Below are 6,187 nucleotides of genomic sequence, written 5' to 3' on the forward strand. Positions count from 1 at the left end.
TTGACAAAACCCTCTCAATCTGTCTAGTATCAGCCTAGAAAATGAAATTGACTACTATTTCCATTTATATAGGCAGGGAGTGGCATAATTTTTTATTAAGTGAATAATTTGTTGTATAGTGCTACCTGTAGAAAGATGGTTGATGTATATTTACGACAGAAAGCAAAAAATGAGGGTCATCTTGATGAGATCTCTTAGTGATTCAAGGCTGAATTATTTTCCATCCTTTTTCCCACTTGAAACAGCATCTTCAGCTAATTCTTTGGTCTACCTTAATGCACACCTGGCCACCATCTGGATCTCAGTGCTCTGAGTATCTGTTGTGTCACTAGGAATGTAAGACTTGACTAGTCATGTTCAACAAATATTGGCCAAAGGCAATGGCAGGTAAGGGCAATATGCCAGATAGATCAGTTACTCCAGTGGGTTTTCTTAGTTTTCATATATCGGACAGGTGAAGATGAGTTGTAGAACTTCTTTATTTTTCCTTGATGTTACTTGAATATGCTTATCTAAATGGTGGTGAGTTTGCCAATAAAATCTATGTTCCAACAACTAAACTAAAAACTAAACATTTAGACAAAGGAAGTTTAATTTGAACCACTGATGAAAACTTACCAAAATTGTGAGATCTGAATAGGGTCATATAAAATTTTCTATATACTGGGTAATAATATAAACAATTATGCAATTTCAGATTATACTGCTCTGAAGTAAGTAGTGCATGAAAACAATGAATGCTTTTAGGAATATTTGAGAGACAGTCAATCTCTGGGGTCTTTGCAGTGATACTTGTTGTATTCTTTACTTTTCTTTTTTCTTTTACTTTTTTTTTTTTTGGTACCAGGGATTTTATTCAGAGATGTTTAGTTAAACATGCCAGCTGAGCCACATGCCAGCCCTTTTTATTTCTTATATTGAGACAGGGTCTCATTAAGTTGCTTAGGGATTTGCTAAGTTGCTGAAGCTGGTCTTGAACTTGAGTTCCTCCTGCCTCAGCCTCCTGAATCACTGGGATTACAGGAGTGTACACCACACCTGGCATAAACTTACTTTTAAATTTTAACATGCATTGCCAGTTGCCTCTTCTATCTCCTGTCCACATGCTTCATTCCAAGGAATTTCCTAGATTTCTTATTTCATAATAATGTATTCAGCTAGAGAATTCTTTCCTTTTGATGGCCTTATATCTAGAGAAGCATGCCATCCACAAATGAGATATGGGTTGATATTTACTCAGAAAGTTTTCCAATTTGGGTCCTACTCCTTCCTATTGTCTTCTAACCATGTTTTGCCTTTTGTGTATTTTTTTTTTTTTTCTAGTTGGAAGATACAGAAGTCATTCTGCAACAGAAGGTCAGGAGCCTGAAGAGACCATGCTAAGTATTCCCAAGTGTAGAAGGGAGCATGGGTCCTTGACAACGACACTGAGTTATTATCCTGATTATTTACTTCTAGACTGGTGGGAAAAACAAAACTTATCTCATTTTTAAGCCCTGGAAATCCATTTTGTTAACAACATGAAATAGACAATTTCATGATTTTGTTATTGTGAACATTTTTTATAATTTAACCTCAACATTTCTTGGGTTAAATAGAATTAAAATCTTGTTCAATACTTGGAGTCACTATAACATTTCATCAGTACAACTCTTTCTATATACTTTTCTGTAATATTGAATAGTAAGACACACTTTTTTAACTTCCTTTTAAATGGACTTCAATTGGTAAATATTTGGGATCAGTCTAACTAAATCTTGTTTATATAATATAATGATTATCAATTAAATCTAAGTTAAATATTTTGGATGGGGTTAACATAGGGATTTACATGTGTTAAATTTGAATGGTAAAATGTTAAGTTCAAACAAAATAAGAAATAGAACTCTAAAGAAAGAAAAAGATATCTACAAATATATGGGCTGCATTCTTTATCTGTACTTTCTTGGTGTTTCATAATGGTTTTGAGTTTTTAACTTGAAGCCTTAGACTTCAGGCTTAGACTTTAGACCTTCCTAAGACTCAGTCCTGGGTTTCTTGGTTTATTTCTATGCTCAATTACTTTGAAAGTATTTCTTAAATTTTAAAGGGTGATGAAGCTTTTCTATAATATACAGTTAGTAATTAATCATTCATTCTATCAGCATGCATTTATTGAGTGCTTAGAAAATGTCAGACATTCACAGAATATGGGTATATAATAAGGTCTTTGAGCATCTCATAGTCATTTTGAAAATTTTCCAATCTATTATGCTTAACATTTTTGATTCTGGCTTCCAAGCTTATTGAAATATCAAATATTTTCATTATTCTTTTTGACATTCTCTCCTACATTAAAAACTAGTACGCTTCTTTGTATTAGAGCATGTTGGCAAAACTTGCTGCCAGTCTCCTTATCTCGATGTTTCCAGCAACTATTAGCCAGATTAGTGGATGAATATTCAATAAAACCCCAAATAAGGTTACCTGACTTTGTAAGAAAGGAAAATAAGACATTGAGACTATAGAAAGATGGGTGTTTCCTTGACAGGGATGCCTGCACACACTGAGGGCAAGTAGCACACTGTAGCATACTGAGGAAAAGTAAATAGTATCTGCCACAAGATTCTGGTGGTTGGTACTACTCTTTTTTTTTTCCTTTGAGAAATGAAATCTGCAATTACATTACTAGAAAATAAAATCCATTAGAATAGATTGGCAGCTTTTATTTTCCACGTTGTACTGTAAAGTCACGTTAATATATACTTGCAGATATAGAGACATTCCAATCTACTTTAAATTAAAAAATGCTATGTAATATATTTCAGTTTTTTTTATTCAATATGGAATGCTTCACAGATTTGTGTGTCTTTGTGCAGGGGCCATGCTAATCTTTTCTGTATCATTCCAATTTTACTGTATGCTGCCGAAGTGAGCACTATTAAAATATGACTTACATAACAGAAAATGCCCAGTAAAAGTTAAGAAATTATCACTTTTATGAAATGTAAAAGGATAGATTTTTTTCTTGAGCTTTTAATTCAGTGATAGCCCCTGAACTGAAGCAATATTTTGAGATCAATGCTGTTTATCCCTATTGCAGTATCAGGAGAATTTGTAACTGCAAGCAATAGTACTAAAGATATTAGTCTTTGGGCTCCAGATATCTCATTGCAGGAGTTAAGATTGAGATGACCGCAGGACAAAAGAACTCCCCCATGCCCTGTCAGTGTCCCTGGAAAGAAACCTGAGTTGCTGAGCAAAATGACCCTGAATTTACTGACTCTAAATTTCCAGTCTGTTAATTTGCTGTAAGGAAAATGCTTTTGAGTTGAATTGATGGAAAATTTTATATCAAGAATTTGGAACAGATGGCCATGCTGTGAAACTGCTTACACTGGGCCCCACAGACACAGGTTATACTTGTTGAAACAACCAAGTTTATAAAAGCAAAAAGAAAGTTACATAATTCAATTGTTTAAGGTCCAAAGAGCTACAGTCCCAAGACAAGCTGTCATTTCCCAGCTAGTGATATGTTATGTAAAATGTGTTTTTGAGTAATACATCACATTACATAATATGTTATAGTACATAAAATGGGGTCATAAGAACAAATACTTTTAGGAAACAGTGGTTTAAACAAAGTCAAATAGACTGCTCTTATTGCAGGTCTTCTCAGAACATTTGCATTAACAATCAGTTCTGTGCCTCTTCCATAAGAGGAAACATACCAGTAATCTTCAGTAATGAGTAATCTCAGTAAACTTTCATTCCCTTAACTGATGTCCCACAAATATTCATTTGGAAAAATTAATTTGGATTAATAAAGAGACTTTAGTCTTAGACTTTAGACCTTCCTAAGATTCAGTCCTGGGTTTCTTGGTTTATTTCTATGCTCAATTACTTTGAAAGTATTTCATAAATTTTAAAGGGTGATGAAGCTTTTCTATAATATACAGTTAGTAATTAATCATTCATTATTATTAGTTAATTATTAGATAATTATTATTATTAGTTAATTAGTATATTAGTAATTAATCATTCGTTATTATTATTATTATTATTATTATTTTGCTCCATGTCAGATCAATCTTACATAGCAATAATTATAAAATTAAGTGCAGGAGCTAGACTTATCATACAAAATCACCATATTTCTTACTTTGTATATTAAAAAATGGAGAGATGGAAAAGTGATTTATCATATGTCACAGTTGACATAATTGGCATAAGTATCTTCATAGAATGGGTATTAGGAAACAGATTAAAAATGCTGCAGCATTAATAATAAGAAAAAATAATGTTTTGCAACTTTAAATCAAACATACACATTAGAATTAGTCATTACAGATGTTAATTTAACAGCATGTATAGACAGCATTTTTGTTGTATGGTGTATTGAACTACATTATATCTTGTAATTTTATTAATGTGCCCATAAATTATTTATTAGTGAAAGTAAAAAGAAGGGAAATATTTATCAGATGTGATGGTGATTTCTAGGTTTCTAGAAATATTGTACAAGTATAACCCAAAACAAATGAGAAGTATCTAAAAGTATATATTCAGTATATTTTGTTTTCTATTGGGTAATTATGCATTGTCCTTTGTTAACTATGTATAAAATGAATATATTGCCAGGTATGGTGGCACAAGCTTCTAATCCCAATGGCAGGGTAAGCTCAGGTAGAAAAATTACAGATTTGAGCCCAACCTGAGCAATGTATTAAGACTTCATCTTAAAACAAAACAAAAAAATGCAAAGGGCTGGGGTTGTGGCTCAGTGGTAGAGCATTTGCTGGCATACATGAGCTCTGGGTTCAGTTCCCAGTACTGCAGAACAAACAAACAAAAAAGCAGTACAAATATTAACAATAATTGAAAGGGATAGGTGATATGATTTCTGGGCAATTGTTTCATGGGTTTCAACTTTCATGGATTAAGTATATAAATTATAGCTTTTTGTTGTAAGTGTAGTTATTATAAACTACAATTAAGGTATATCAAAAAGTTAATATATCTTTTTAAAATACTTTTTTAAGTTGTAGATGGATGCAATATATTTATTTTATTTTATTTTTATGTGGTGCTGAGGATCAAACCCACTGTCTCACATATGCTAGGCAAGCACTCCACCACTGAGCCACAACCCCAGCCCCATAAAGTTAATATATCTGAAAATCAAAATTTTGTGAAATAGAAGATAGTGTATCACGACAATTAAATGTTAATAGTGGCTCATGGCTTTATTTATTCATCCAAAAAAAATATTTATTGAGCACATATTGTGGGTCAGGAAATTTTTAGGCTTATTTCTTCTTATTCTATATAATCCCACTAATGTAAAAGAAACAAATTCCATCAAACAACTATATAAATTAATTATTATAATAAGGCTGAAAGAGGTCATGTTGCCTCTGTAAGAAATATTATAATGGAGTTTAACATAGACACAGAGAGGTCAGAGAAGGTTCCCAGAAGTGTTATATTAGCTGAGATATTTTGGAGGAGTGGAAATTAATCAGGAAATGATGGAGAGGAAAGAACGTTTCAGGCCAATAGAACAGCATGTGCAAAAGCACCAGTCTGGGGACTTACATAAAGACTGTGAGGGGGGCTGGGATATAGCTCCATTGGTAGAGGGCTTGCTTTGCATGTACAAGGCCCTGGGTTCAATTCCCCAGCACTGCCCCTCCAACCCCAGCGCCCCCTCCCCCCCCCCAAAAAAAAAAAAAAGGCTGTGAGCCTTAGCAGCTGTAGCTGCTAAGGAGGGGGCAGTCTTGAAAGAGCTAGAGATGAGAGGAACTCATGCAAAAAAAAAAAAATGTTGTATAAGATGATGGGAGAAAAAGGGTTGTTGGAGGTCTGCAACTCATTTCTCCATTCCTAGGGTTATTTCAATGATTTGGGTAAAAGATTATGGTTGGTTGATATTTGGAATTAGTGATGGAGATGAAGAGGAGTGAACACATTCAGTGACATTTAAGATGAGCTACAAGACAGTTTTGGTGAGTTTCAAATGCAAGAAAAAGCAGAATAAAACCACTTGACTATTCTATTTTTGAGGCTTGTGAAACCAGATGAAGAGGTATTCCCTTTACTGAGATAATGAAAGAGAAAATGGTGAACTTGTAAAAAAACCAATTATGGATCCTATTTGAGTGGGTAGTAAAATTACTTTCAAGGTCTATGGGGGAAAGCATCAATA

General features: G+C 33.4%; 1 pseudogene; it reads right to left on the reverse strand.

Annotated features, from left to right (window-relative positions):
• Window positions 1-2,816: 2,816 nt before the first annotated feature.
• On the reverse strand, window positions 2,817-2,916 carry LOC113176083 (U6 spliceosomal RNA; annotated as a pseudogene).
• Window positions 2,917-6,187: the final 3,271 nt, after the last annotated feature.

The sequence above is a fragment of the Urocitellus parryii genome, chromosome 8 (genome assembly GCF_045843805.1).
Source record: "Urocitellus parryii isolate mUroPar1 chromosome 8, mUroPar1.hap1, whole genome shotgun sequence".
Classification (NCBI taxonomy): Eukaryota; Metazoa; Chordata; class Mammalia; order Rodentia; family Sciuridae; genus Urocitellus; species Urocitellus parryii.